Here is a 14,421-nt window from a genome sequence, read left to right as displayed (position 1 = left end):
AATTCCATGCTGTCACAGTTACCAGCCCTTTCAAGCTTAACATCCTTATCATTTATCGCCCTCCAGGTTCCCTCGGAGAGTTCATCAATGAGCTTGATGCCTTGATAAGCTCCTTTCCTGAGGACGGCTCACCTCTCACAGTTCTGGGCGACTTTAACCTCCCCACGTCTACCTTTGACTCATTCCTCTCTGCCTCCTTCTTTCCACTCCTCTCCTCTTTTGACCACACCCTCTCACCTTCCCCCCCTACTCACAAGGCAGGCAATACGCTTGACCTCATCTTTACTAGATGATGTTCTTCCACTAACCTCACTGCAACTCCCCTCCAAGTCTCCGACCACTACCTTGTATCCTTTTCCCTCTCGCTCTCATCCAACACTTCCCACACTGCCCCTACTCGGATGGTATCGCGCCGTCCCAACCTTCGCTCTCTCTCCCCCGCTACTCTCTCCTCTTCCATCCTATCATCTCTCCCCTCTGCTCAAACCTTCTCCAACCTATCTCCTGATTCTGCCTCCTCAACCCTCCTCTCCTCCCTTTCTGCATCCTTTGACTCTCTATGTCCCCTATCCTCCAGGCCGGCTCGGTCCTCCCCTCCCGCTCCGTGGCTCGACGACTCATTGCGAGCTCACAGAACAGGGCTCCGGGCAGCCGAGCGGAAATGGAGGAAAACTCGCCTCCCTGCGGACCTGGCATCCTTTCACTCCCTCCTCTCTACATTTTCCTCTTCTGTCTCTGCTGCTAAAGCCACTTTCTACCACTCTAAATTCCAAGCATCTGCCTCTAACCCTAGGAAGCTCCTTGCCACCTTCTCCTCCCTCCTGAATCCTCCCCCCCCCCCCCCTCCTCCCTCTCTGCAGATGACTTCGTCAACCATTTTGAAAAGAAGGTCGACGACATCCGATCCTCGTTTGCTAAGTCAAACGACACAGCTGGTTCTGCTCACACTGCCCTACCCTGTGCTCTGACCTCTTTCTCCCCTCTCTCTCCAGATGAAATCTCGCGTCTTGTGACGGCCGGCCGCCCAACAACCTGCCCGCTTGACCCTATCCCCTCCTCTCTTCTCCAGACCATTTCCGGAGACCTTCTCCCTAACCTCACCTCGCTCATCAACTCATCCCTGACCGCTGGCTACGTCCCTTCCGTCTTCAAGAGAGCGAGAGTTGCACCCCTTCTGAAAAAACCTACACTCGATCCCTCCGATGTCAACAACTACAGACCAGTATCCCTTCTCTCTTTTCTCTCCAAAACTCTCGAACGTGCCGTCCTTGGCCAGCTCTCCTGCTATCTCTCTCAGAATGACCTTCTTGATCCAAATCAGTCAGGTTTCAAGACTAGTCATTCAACTGAGACTGCTCTTCTCTGTATCACGGAGGCGCTCCGCACTGCTAAAGCTAACTCTCTCTCCTCTGCTCTCATCCTTCTAGACCTATCGGCTGCCTTCGACACTGTGAACCATCAGATCCTCCTCTCCACCCTCTCCGAGTTGGGCATCTCCGGCGCGGCCCACGCTTGGATTGCGTCCTACCTGACAGGTCGCTCCTACCAGGTGGCGTGGCGAGAATCTGTCTCCTCACCACGTGCTCTCACCACTGGTGTCCCCCAGGGCTCTGTTCTAGGCCCTCTCCTATTCTCGCTATACACCAAGTCACTTGGCTCTGTCATAACCTCACATGGTCTCTCCTATCATTGCTATGCAGACGACACACAATTAATCTTCTCCTTTCCCCCTTCTGATGACCAGGTGGCGAATCGCATCTCTGCATGTCTGGCAGACATATCAGTGTGGATGACGGATCACCACCTCAAGCTGAACCTCGGCAAGACGGAGCTGCTCTTCCTCCCGGGGAAGGACTGCCCGTTCCATGATCTCGCCATCACGGTTGACAACTCCATTGTGTCCTCCTCCCAGAGCGCTAAGAACCTTGGCGTGATCCTGGACAACACCCTGTCGTTCTCAACTAACATCAAGGCGGTGGCCCGTTCCTGTAGGTTCATGCTCTACAACATCCGCAGAGTACGACCCTGCCTCACACAGGAAGCGGCGCAGGTCCTAATCCAGGCACTTGTCATCTCCCGTCTGGATTACTGCAACTCGCTGTTGGCTGGGCTCCCTGCCTGTGCCATTAAACCCCTACAACTCATCCAGAACGCCGCAGCCCGTCTGGTGTTCAACCTTCCCAAGTTCTCTCACGTCACCCCGCTCCTCCGCTCTCTCCACTGGCTTCCAGTTGAAGCTCGCATCCGCTACAAGGCCATGGTGCTTGCCTACGGAGCTGTGAGGGGAACGGCACCTCAGTACCTCCAGGCTCTGATCAGGCCCTACACCCAAACAAGGGCACTGCGTTCATCCACCTCTGGCCTGCTCGCCTCCCTACCACTGAGGAAGTACAGTTCCCGCTCAGCCCAGTCAAAACTGTTCGCTGCTCTGGCCCCCCAATGGTGGAACAAACTCCCTCACGACGCCAGGACAGCGGAGTCAATCACCACCTTCCGGAGACACCTGAAACCCCACCTCTTTAAGGAATACCTAGGATAGGATAAAGTAATCCTTCTGACCCCCCCCCCCCTTAAAAGATTTAGATGCACTGTTGTAAAGTGGCTGTTCCACTGGATGTCATAAGGTGAATGCACCAATTTGTAAGTCGCTCTGGATAAGAGCGTCTGCTAAATGACTTAAATGTAAATGTAATGTAAATGAGAATCCAGCCTAGCTGACACGATGCAATTTTTATGATTTTTTACCACTGTAAATCTCTCTAGTACAAGGTGACTTTTATCAATATATTCGCCTGAATTTACCCCATAAAATGAAATGATAATTAGCTGCCAATCTGGCTATCATAAAGAACTACAAATGCCATAATGATCTGGACAAGACTGCCAAATCGAAGCAAAGGTATGAATCTCTGGGTTAACTATCTAATGTTAGCTAAATGTAGTAATGAATAAATAGGATACATTTCTTTAAATGGACAATTCTGTGAACTGTCTTGTTCAAGTTTTAAATTGACACAATAACCATTAACAAAGGTGTCAGCTAGAGATGGAGTGCAGGTTCTTGCAGAGATTTGTAGTTTTGCATGATGATGCTAATTAGCATTTTTGAAACAGAGTAATAGAGCCGAATATATTGATAAAAGAGAGAATCCAAGAGAAATATACTTGGTTATCATAACGACGCGTCAGGTAAGCCTACACAAAACGCAGCACTTATTAAGGATCAGGCCCTTTTTTTCCTATTTTTGCCTAAAATGACATACCCAAATATAACTGCCTGTAGCTCAGGACCTGAAGCAAGGATATGCATATTCTTGATTCCATTTGAAAGGAAATACTTTGCCATTTGTGGAAAGAGAATATAAATATAACACATTGATCTGGTAAAAGATAATACAAACAAAAAAACATGCTTTTTCTATTTTGTTATTTCTTTCCATCATCTTTGAAATGCAAGAGAAAGGCCATAATATAATAATGCAGTTTAGGCACAATTTTGATTTTGGCCACTAGATGGCAACAGTGTGTGTGCAAAGAGTTCAGATTGATCCAGTGAAGCATTGCAATACTGCACAGTATTTTGTTTCAAGTCTGCCCAAATGTGCCAAATTGGTAAATTGATACATTTTCAAGTATATAACTATAGAGAACATACAAAATGATATGGTGATACAACATTTTAGTTTACACACTCCCAGGAATGTCATACATGATGGATAATTAGCTTATATACTAACTTTCATGAATCTAGATGGCTGGGCAGGGTGGATGTGGAGCCAGAGACAGCAGGGGTTCAAACTGTAGAACCCAGTTCCTATATTTGAATATAACAATGGATTTTATCAAACAAAACTATGCTACATTTTTATCTCTGGGACCCTCAGGATGACAAATCAGAGCAAGATTACTGAATGCAAGTACATTATTTACCTTCAGAGGAGAATGTATCAAACCAGTTGCTGTGATAAAAGTGTTTTGTTGTTGTGCACTCTCCTAAACAATAGCATGTTATTTTTTCAATGTAACAGCTACTGTAAATTGGACAGTGCAGTTAGATTAACACCAATTTAAGCTATCTGCCCATATAAGACATGTCTATGTCCTGGAAAGTTTGCTGTTACTTACAACATAATTCCAGTCACAGTAGCGCACGTTAGCTCACGTTAGCATCAGCCGTCCCGGTATAGGGACACCAATCCCGTAGAGGTTTTAAGTGTATCTAAAATACCCTTTGTGAAAAATGAGTGGTGGAATAACTATTGTTTGACCACTAGGTTTATTGTGTATTATGACACCTCCACTGTGTGTCTCTATTGATTTAGTCACCCTATTTTTGGCCATCCTACAAGGGTAAAAACTATTTTGAATGAATTATGATAGAGACATAAGGTTTGGACCATTCGTTTTCTGGGAGGATTATCTACACAATTAACTTAGTATTTTACCCATTGGTTAAAATATGTGTTTTTGATTGGACACCCTATATAATACACCAGAGCACTTGTAAATACACACCTCCCTTCTGTAAGCATCAAAGCAGAGCAGGAGAAGGAATGCATGCTGGTCTGATATATATATATATATATTGTTTTATTTTACCTTTTTTTAACTAGGCAAGTCAGTTAAGAACAAATTCTTATTTATAATTGTGTATAATAGGACTCCCGATCACGGCCAGTTGTGACACAGCCTGGGAACAAACCAGGGTCTGTAGTGACACCTCTAGCACCGCTATACAGTGCCCTAGACTCCTGCGCCACACAGGCCAATATTACTCCAGACCAAAGCAATCCATCACAGAGTGATTCTCAATTGCAAAAGGCAGACATGAAATTCACAGCACTTGAATGCTGGAAATTCACAGCATTGATGAGAATCTGATGGATTGCATTGGTCTGGAGTAAGGTCAGACAAGCATGCACTCTGAACCCTAACTTTAAGCACAAGGCTAATCCTAACCTTAAATCAATGTTCCAACATCTAGTGGAAAGACTTCCCAGAAGAGTGGAGGCTGTTATAGCAGCAAAGGGGGGACCATATTAATGACCATATCCATATTAATGCACATGATTTTGGAATGAGATGTTCAATGAGCCGGTGTCCACATACGTTTGGTCATGTACTGTTGTCTATCAAATCTGTTATATGAGTCTGCCTTGATGCTTGCTGAGGAGAGGTGTGTACAGCATAGAGAGGCTCGCCATTGTATGTAATTGCTTTGCATTGCATTTATTCACTGCAGTTATTCAATCTCATCCAGTAATAAAATAACCTAACCGGCGGCAGTGTGCCCTGTGTCCAGAAAATCTACATGCACAATGCAGAACCGAAGCCAGAGAGCAGTAGCCAGCGCATTCACATGTAGGCCCAGACCGGCTACACTAACAATAAATGAAGTTCCATTAATGAACATAGCAGATGAATAACTTGTGCTTGTGTTCATCTGTCTGTGGAGTAATTGCATGAAATTAAATCTGATGTACCTAAAGGTAAAGCTATAAAGAAAGTATCAGTAAAGTACATGATTTGCTTTAGAATAGTGGGTACACTGGAACTACAGTATAAAGAAATGACCAGTTCCTCAAACGTTTCTGTTAAATAAACAATCCTTCTAGAAAAATTCCAAGTACATTCTTAATAAGTATAGACGGTGCTGCTGAGAAGATGGGAAATGGTCTAAATTACTTACTACATAACCTTTGCTTATTACCCTCTATTATTGATAGTTCTTCAGTAACAAATGATAGCTTCGTCATAACAATCAGGAACATTCATATAACTTTATGCCAGAATTTAGCAGCTACATACTAACTACGAACAGGTTATTACGGCGTTCGTTGCCGTCTTATTTCCCTGTTTCCTGTTAACTTCTGGACGTTACCCTGTTGTTTTAGCACTGTAAACTAGGTGTTACCCGTAGGGGTATAGTTGTTTACGTATGTGTGCATGTGTGCATACATAGGGTTAATGCCACGGTCTGGTTGGAGGTCATTCTGTCGTGTCCTAGGTTAATGCCGTGTACTAAGAGGAGTTCTGGAGACTGGAGAAACTAATCAGGGCCAGTTGCCAGGGCCAATGCCTTCCTAGAGGTCCCACACCACTGGCCACACATCTCTGCAGGGAGGGTTGATATTACTGCAGAGCAATGAGCTAAAACCAGACTGGATGACTTTCCCCACCCCTCCACCCTGCACCACTCTCCGACCCAGCCTCCAGCCCCTCTACTCAACTAAGCCCCTCTCTATCCCTCAACTAACCTGGCAACCACAGGGAGAGTGCAGGCTTTTTAGTATGTTTCATGAGCAGGAGAGATAATATAATGATACAATGTTAGAGAGTAACACACTTGTAGGAAGCCTATGTAATACCTTAAACATATTTGTGAAGCATGTAGAGACTAAACTTTTTGGAATATCTCCTGTATTGCATCCGATGATTCTAGATATTCAATGTATTGGCCTGTAAAAATATTGTAAGGGCAGGATATTGTAAGGGCAGGATATTTATCAGCAGAAGTCAAGGCAGGTTGAAGTGCTCAAAGTGTAGACTTTTTTTTATGTGATCCAAATGTGAAGATAATACAAAATATACAGCACATCTTCATCTTAGATTTACAATATAATACACTGGCAACAGCAAAAATAAATAGCCTCTGAATCAGGGTTAACCTGTCCTTGTCACGGTTTTCTTCCATAGGTGAAGGAGAGGACCAAAATGCAGCGCGGCTAGTGTTCAACATGTTTAATTAGACGAATAAACGGTAACACTAATACAAGTAACAAAATAACAAATGTGAAAACCGAGACAGCCCTATCTGGTGCAGACAAAACACAGAGACAGGAAACAATCACCCACAAAATCCCAACACAAAACAAGCCTCCTATATATGATTCTCAATCAGGGACAACGATTGACAGCTGCCTCTGATTGAGAACCATATTAGGCTGGACACAGAAACAGACTATCTAGACACACAACATAGAATTCCCACCCAGCTCATGTCCTGACCAACACGAAACAAGCAAAACACATGAGAACTCTGGTCAGGACGTTACAATACCCCCCTTTTGAGGTGCGGACTCCGAACGCACCCCTAAAACTCAAGAGGAGGGTCTGGGTGGGCATCTGTCCGCGGTGGCGGCTCCGGAGCAGGACGATGACACCACTCTACCACTGTCTTTGTCCCCCTCCTTAGCGTCCTTTGAGTGGCGACCCTCGCCCCCGACCTTGGTCTAGGAACCTTCACCAAGGCCCCCCCTAGATAGAGGAGATAGCTCAGGACAGAGAGGTAGCTCAGGACAGAGAGGTAGCTCAAGACAGAGAGGTCGCTCAAGACAGAGAGGTCGCTCAAGACAGAGAGGTAGCTCAAGACAGAGAGGTAGCTCACGACAGAGGGGCAACTCACGACAGAGGGGCAACTCCGGACTGAAAAGCAGCTTCGGACAGAGAGGCAGCTCTGGACTGAAGGGCAGCTTCGGACTGAGTGGCAGCTCCGGACTGAGTGGCAGCTCCGGACTGAGTGGCAGCTCATGACTGGAGGGCAGCTCATGACTGGAGGGCGGCTCATGACTGGAGGACGGCTCATGACTGGAGAGCGGCTCATGACTGGAGAGCGGCTCATGACTGGAGGGCGGCTCATGACTGGCTGGCGGCTCATGACTGGCTGGCGGCTCATGACTGGCTGGCGGCTCTGGCAGCTCCTGACTGGCTGGCGGCTCTGGCAGCTCCTGACTGACGGACGGCTCTAGCGGCTCCTGACTGACGGACGGCTCTAACGGCTCGGGACAGACGGATGGCTGATTTTAATATCTAGCATTTCGATGGCCATGACGAATAGATATGGTGACAGCGAACAGCCATGTTTAACTCCTCTTGACAATTCAAAACTCTGAGAAGTAGCCGTTATTTACTATTTTACACCTGGGGTTGCTATACATTACTTTTCCCCATTTAATAAGAGAATCACCAAAATTGAAAAAATCCAGGCATTCATAAATCAAATCCAGTCTTACTTTATTAAATTTCTTTTCAAAATCAACTATAAATACCAGGCCTGGCATCTTATATGTTTCATGATGTTCTATTATTTCTAGTAGTTGTCGTATATTATCTCCAATGTACCGTCCATGTAAAAAACCTGTCTGATCAGGATGAACAATACCTGGTAAAACCCTTTTAATTCTGAGTGCTATGTATTTCACTAGTATTTTTTTTATCACAACATAGAAGTGTAAGGGGCCTCCAGTTTTTTAGATAGACTGGATATTTATATTTGCCATCTGGGTCTTGTTTTAATAATAGTGAAACCAGACCTTCCTGCTGAGTACCTGACAGACTACCATTTCTATAGGAGTAGTTAAAACAATCTAACAATGGAGCTTTTAGTATAAAAAAAATAATACTTGCTATACTTCTACCGGTATGCCATCAAGCCCTGGGATTTTTCCAGACTGAAAAGATTTAATAGCCTCAAAAAAGTTATTCCTTTGTAATTTAGCCTTTACACTGATCTCTCTGTACATTTGTTAATTTGACATTTTTTGTATTATTTGGAAAGAATTCCTTACAGTAATCTTCAATCAGTGGGAGAGGATGAGACGGAAAAAAGAACATCTGCTTAAAATATTTAGCTTCGTCTTTTAGTCTTTTAAAATATAATTTGGAGAATCATAGATGACTGTCTTCAGTAACGATTTTCTGCAAATTATTTTTGTTAGCATTCCTGTGTTGGAGATTCAGGAAGAATTTTGTGCATTTTTCTCCATATTCCATCCAGTTTGCTTTATATTTGTAATAGATTACATTAGATCATTCTTGAATAAGTGCCTCAAGTTCTTTATGTTTTTCCTGTAACTTATTTTGTATCTCAGTAGTAGTTTTTATTGCTATCCTCAAGTACTATTAGTTCATGTATTTTCTATGTTAGTCTTGTCTCTTTAGCCAGAAACTGCCTTTTAAATTTTTTATTATTGATGAATATTGAATTGAATGACCTCTGAAGGTACATTTAAAGGTATTCCAAACAACAAGTGGATTTGCTGTTCCTATATTATACTGGAAAAATTAACTTATAAATTATTTTGTCTTAGTTAAAAATAAGTTGTCCTCCTTTAAACTTTGATAAAATTTTCAATATCCCTGCCACACCCTGACCTTAGAGATCCTTTTTGTGTCTCTATTTGGTTTAGTCAGGGTGTGATTTGGGGTGGGTATTCTATGTTCTATTATTTGTATTTCTATGTTTTGGCCGGGTAGGGTTCTCAATCAGGGACCCTTTTTCCCACCTGTCTTTGTGGGAGGTTGTCTTTGTTTGTTGGCACTGTAGCCTTTAGCTTCACTTTAGCCTTTTGTCGGCGTCATATGAAATACAGGAATATGTACGCTTACCACGCTGCACCTTGGTCCTCTTCATTCAACGACCGTGACAATGCCCGTCCACATGGAAATTCTATAAGAGTTATGTGAAGTCCAATTAGATGATGATCAGATCGCATTCTGTTTCCTATTGAAACGTTTTTAACCTTTGATGCAAGAGAGAAAGAGACAAGAAAGTAGTCAAGACGACTAGCTTGATTAAGTCTCCTCTTTTGAGTTTTTAGTCTCCAAATATCCACTATTCCTAATGTGCCCATAATATTTGTGATTTCCTTAAGGGCACGGTGATGATAGTTTGTAGAGTGATTTCCTTTACGGTCCATTGAGGTAGTTAACACTGTGTTATAGTCTCCTACCATAATGATTTGATATTTTGTTGCCTGTAGGTTCAATAAATTGGTATAAATATTTTCGAAGAAGTATGGATCATCCTGATTTGGACAATATAGAGCAATGAGCCAAATCTCTTTTTCGTCCACTTTCATATTAAAAAAGATCCACCTTCCTTGCAAATCATTCCTAACTATTTGCACAATTTTTTTGTTAATAAATATCATCACACCTCTTGAGTTCCTTTGTCCATGACAGAAAATAATTTCACCACCCCATTCCTTTTTCCACACAACTTCATCTAAGGATGTAAACAATATATGTTATATTCCTTTTCTTGTAGCTAAGTAAAGACTGATTTTTTTTTTTAATAATCTGCTAATCCGTTACAATTATAACTGGCTATACTTATTTCACCCCTTACCATAACTAGATACTATTCTCAGTCTAAATTGACCATAATTAGTGCTTGTAAAGTTACTGCCATCAGAGGTATTATGAAGGTCAAAACTAGTGCTTTCAAATGTCTGATATTTAGAATTCAAGAAATAGGTTCTGGTATTATATGTTTTATTCCCTTGCCTGTTTGCCTGTGAGCCAATGCCACAGATGTTAGAAAATTGAGACAATAAATTATGTGTGTCGTAAATCTGAGTAAGTTGATGTGAATGATATTGGATGTGATTTAGTGAGAGTGTGTACGATGTCTGTATAAGAGTAAGACTATAATGTGTGATGTCCAAATAAATAATAACTCCGCCAATTTGCACGGTTTAGTGTCTATGTGTGTACCATGTAGTGCATATAGCCTTAATATTCATGATGATAATTGTGCTCCATATTGTATCACCATCTGTCACGTTCCTGACCTATTTATGTTAGTTTTTGTGTGTTAGTTGGTCAGGACGTGAGGTTGGGTGGGCATTCTATGTTATCTGTTTCTATGTTGGTTTTGGTTTGCCTGGTATGGCTCTTGATTAGAGGCAGGTGGTTTGCGTTTGCCTCTAATTAAGAGTCATATTTAGGTAGGGCATTCTCACTGTTTGTTTGTGGGTGATTGTCTCCTGTGTCAGTATGTTTGTTCGTACCACACTGGACTGTAGCGTTTGTTTGTTTCGTTTTCGTTTCGATGTCGTCTGTTTCCTGTACGTAAGTTTATGTTTAGTTATATAAGTTTATGTTCAGGTTTCGTCAACGTCGTTTTGTTATTTTGTAGTTTGGAAAGTGTTTTGTTTCGTTTCGTGTTTGCCATCATCGTTGTTAATAAAGATGGCTTATTTCCCTGAGCCTGCGTTTTGGTCTGAAGATCCTTCTCTCCTCACCTCATCCGAGGATGAGGAGAGCGTCACTCGTTACAGAATCACCCACCAAACTAAGACCAAGCGGCAAGGGAAAAATAAACGGAGAAAAGGACAGGAGAAAAACAAGGATTTCTGGACATGGGAACAGATAATGAATGGAGAAGGTCCCTGGGCTAAGGCAGGAGAAAATCGCCGTTCTCAGGAAGAGAGGGAGGCAGCTAAAGCCCAGGAACGGTGGTTTGAGGAGGCAGCAAGGAGACGTGGCTGGAAGCCCGAAAAGCCATGGGAACAGGTGGAGGCACTGAGGAGAGCAGAGGCTACCGGGGAGAGGAACCGGAGCTATGAGGGAACGCGTCTGGCACGGAAGCCAAAAAAGCCCGTGAGTAATTCCCAAAAATTTCTTGGGGGGGGGCTAGGAGATAGTGGGCCAAGGGCAGGTAGGAGACCTGCGCCCACTTCCCAGGCTTACCGTGGAGAGCGGGAGTACGGGCAGGCGCCGTGTTACGCAGTAGAGCGCACGGTGTCTCCTGTACGAGTGCATAGCCCAGTGCGGGTTATTCCACCTCCCCGCACTGGTAGGGCTAGATTGGGTATTGAGCCAGGTGTCATGAGGCCGGCTCAACGCGTCTGGTCTCCAGTGCGTCTCCTCGGGCCGGCATACATGGCACCTGCCTTACGCATGGTTTCCCCGGTTCGCCTACATAGGCCGGTGCGGGTTATTCCACCTCCCCGCACTGGTCGGGCAACCGGGAGCATTCAACCAGGTAAGGTTGGGCAAGCTCAATGCTCAAGAGTGCCAGTACGCCTCCACGGTCCGGTATTTCCGGCACCACCTCCCCGCCCCAGCCTAGTACCTACAGTGTATACACTACGCACTAGGCTACCAGTGCGTATCCTGAGCCCTGTTCCTCCTCCACGCACTCTCCCTGTAGTGCGTGTATCTAGCCCGGTGCCTCCAGTTCCGGGTCCACGCACTAAGCTACCTGTGCGTCTCCAGAGCCCTGAACCCACTGTATCTTCTCCCCCTACTAATCCTGATGTGCTTGTCCTCAGCCCGGTGTCACCAGTGCCGGTACCACGCATCAGGGATAGAGTAGGCTTTGAGAATACAGTGTGCCCTGTCCCTGCTCCCCGCACTAGTAGGAAGGTGCTTATCATTAGCACGGTGCCTCCAGTTCCGGCACCACGTACCAGGTCTACAGTGCGCCATATCCGGCCAGAGCCATCCGTCTCCCCAGCGCCATCTGAGCCATCCGTCTCCCCAGCGCCATCTGAGCCATCCGTCTCCCCAGCGCCATCTGAGCCATCCGTCTCCCCAGCGCCATCTGAGCCATCCGTCTCCCCAGCGCCGTCTGAGCCATCCGTCTGCCAGGAGCCTGCAAAGCTGCCCGTCTGCCATGAGCCTGCAAAGCCGCCCGTCTGCCATGAGCCTACAGAGCCGTCAGCCAGACAGGAGCCGCTAGAGCCATCAGCCAGACAGGAGCCGCTAGAGCCGTCAGCCAGACAGGATCTGCCAGAGCCGCCAACCAGACAGGATCTGCCAGAGCCGCCAACCAGACAGGATCTGCCAGAGCCGCCAACCAGACAGGATCTGCCAGAGCCGCCAACCAGACAGGATCTGCCAGAGCCGCCAACCAGACAGGATCTGCCAGAGCCGCCAGCGAGCCATGAGCAGCCAGAGCCGTCAGAGCGCCATGAGCAGCCAGAGCCGTCAGAGCGCCATGAGCGTCGAGAGCCGTCAGCCTGCCATGAGCGTCGAGAGCCGTCAGCCTGCCATGAGCGTCGAGAGCCGTCAGCCTGCCATGAGCGTCGAGAGCCGTCAGCCTGCCATGAGCGTCGAGAGCCGTCAGCCTGCCATGAGCGTCGAGAGCCGTCAGCCTGCCATGAGCATCGAGATTCGTCAGTCAGCCATGAGCTGTCCTTCAGCCTGAAAAGGCTGGATACCCAGAACTGCCCATCAGTCCAGAGCTGTCTCTCTGTCCGGAGCTGCCTTTCAGTCCGGAGTTGCCCCTCTATCCTAATCTCCCTCTCTATCTTCATCTATCTCTATATTCTTATCTATCCCTCTTTCTTGATTTATCTCTCTGTCCCGGTGTTGTCCCTATTAGATATGTTGTTAAGGGAATTTTGTGGGGGTCAAAAGAGGGTGGACATTCTTGGAGGGAGGAAGTTAGGATGGATTATGGTGGGGTGGGAACCGCGCCCCGAGCCTGAACCACCACCGTGGTTAGATGCCCACCCAGACCCTCCCCTAGACTTTGTGCTGGTGCGTCCGGAGTTCGCACCTTGTGGGGGGGGTACTGTCACGTTCCTGACCTATTTATGTTAGTTTTTGTGTGTTAGTTGGTCAGGACGTGAGGTTGGGTGGGCATTCTATGTTATCTGTTTCTATGTTGGTTTTGGTTTGCCTGGTATGGCTCTTGATTAGAGGCAGGTGGTTTGCGTTTGCCTCTAATTAAGAGTCATATTTAGGTAGGGCATTCTCACTGTTTGTTTGTGGGTGATTGTCTCCTGTGTCAGTATGTTTGTTCGTACCACACTGGACTGTAGCGTTTGTTTGTTTCGTTTTCGTTTCGATGTCGTCTGTTTCCTGTACGTAAGTTTATGTTTAGTTATATAAGTTTATGTTCAGGTTTCGTCAACGTCGTTTTGTTATTTTGTAGTTTGGAAAGTGTTTTGTTTCGTTTCGTGTTTGCCATCATCGTTGTTAATAAAGATGGCTTATTTCCCTGAGCCTGCGTTTTGGTCTGAAGATCCTTCTCTCCTCACCTCATCCGAGGATGAGGAGAGCGTCACTCGTTACACCATCATAGTTCCATCATAATTAACTTTAACATCATTGAAAAACACATCCAGCATTTCCATAGCAATTGGCGTTTCACATGATCATGAAAGAGATCTTGCATTACTATAGAGATGGCTTCACTACAGTACCACTGTATCCCGTACAATATGTTATTATTCCCAAATGTGTATGTTTACATGCACACTAATAATTCAACATTAAACTGCTTATGTCAGTAGGCCGAGTATGGCAATAGTCATGTAAACACTTTACTCTGCTTATCTTAATTGGCGTAAGTTCAAAATCGAAGTAAGCATCTGCCGATTAAAACACCTGGTATTCTGAACAATCTTTTGAATTATTAGGACATGCAATTAGCTTAAATCGGCATTCCAGAAGTGCATTTGATCGGCACATGTGCCAGCACCGTTAGCGCAACCCTTCCTCTTATGCAAGCAAGTGAAAACTGAAAGTATGCATCTTAAAATTTGTTTTTACATACAAACTTTCTATGTCCGAACTCAGAATCAATTTGGCTTTGCAAAAATAACATGATTTTCTGCATTTTTTTACCTTTAGGGATCTGTGCCCCTAAACCGGGACGGTTGTTGCTCAATATGCGATAATGTG

This window comes from Salvelinus fontinalis, chromosome 6, assembly GCF_029448725.1.
Source record: "Salvelinus fontinalis isolate EN_2023a chromosome 6, ASM2944872v1, whole genome shotgun sequence".
Classification (NCBI taxonomy): domain Eukaryota; kingdom Metazoa; phylum Chordata; class Actinopteri; order Salmoniformes; family Salmonidae; genus Salvelinus; species Salvelinus fontinalis.
This window is presented reverse-complemented; position numbering follows the sequence as displayed.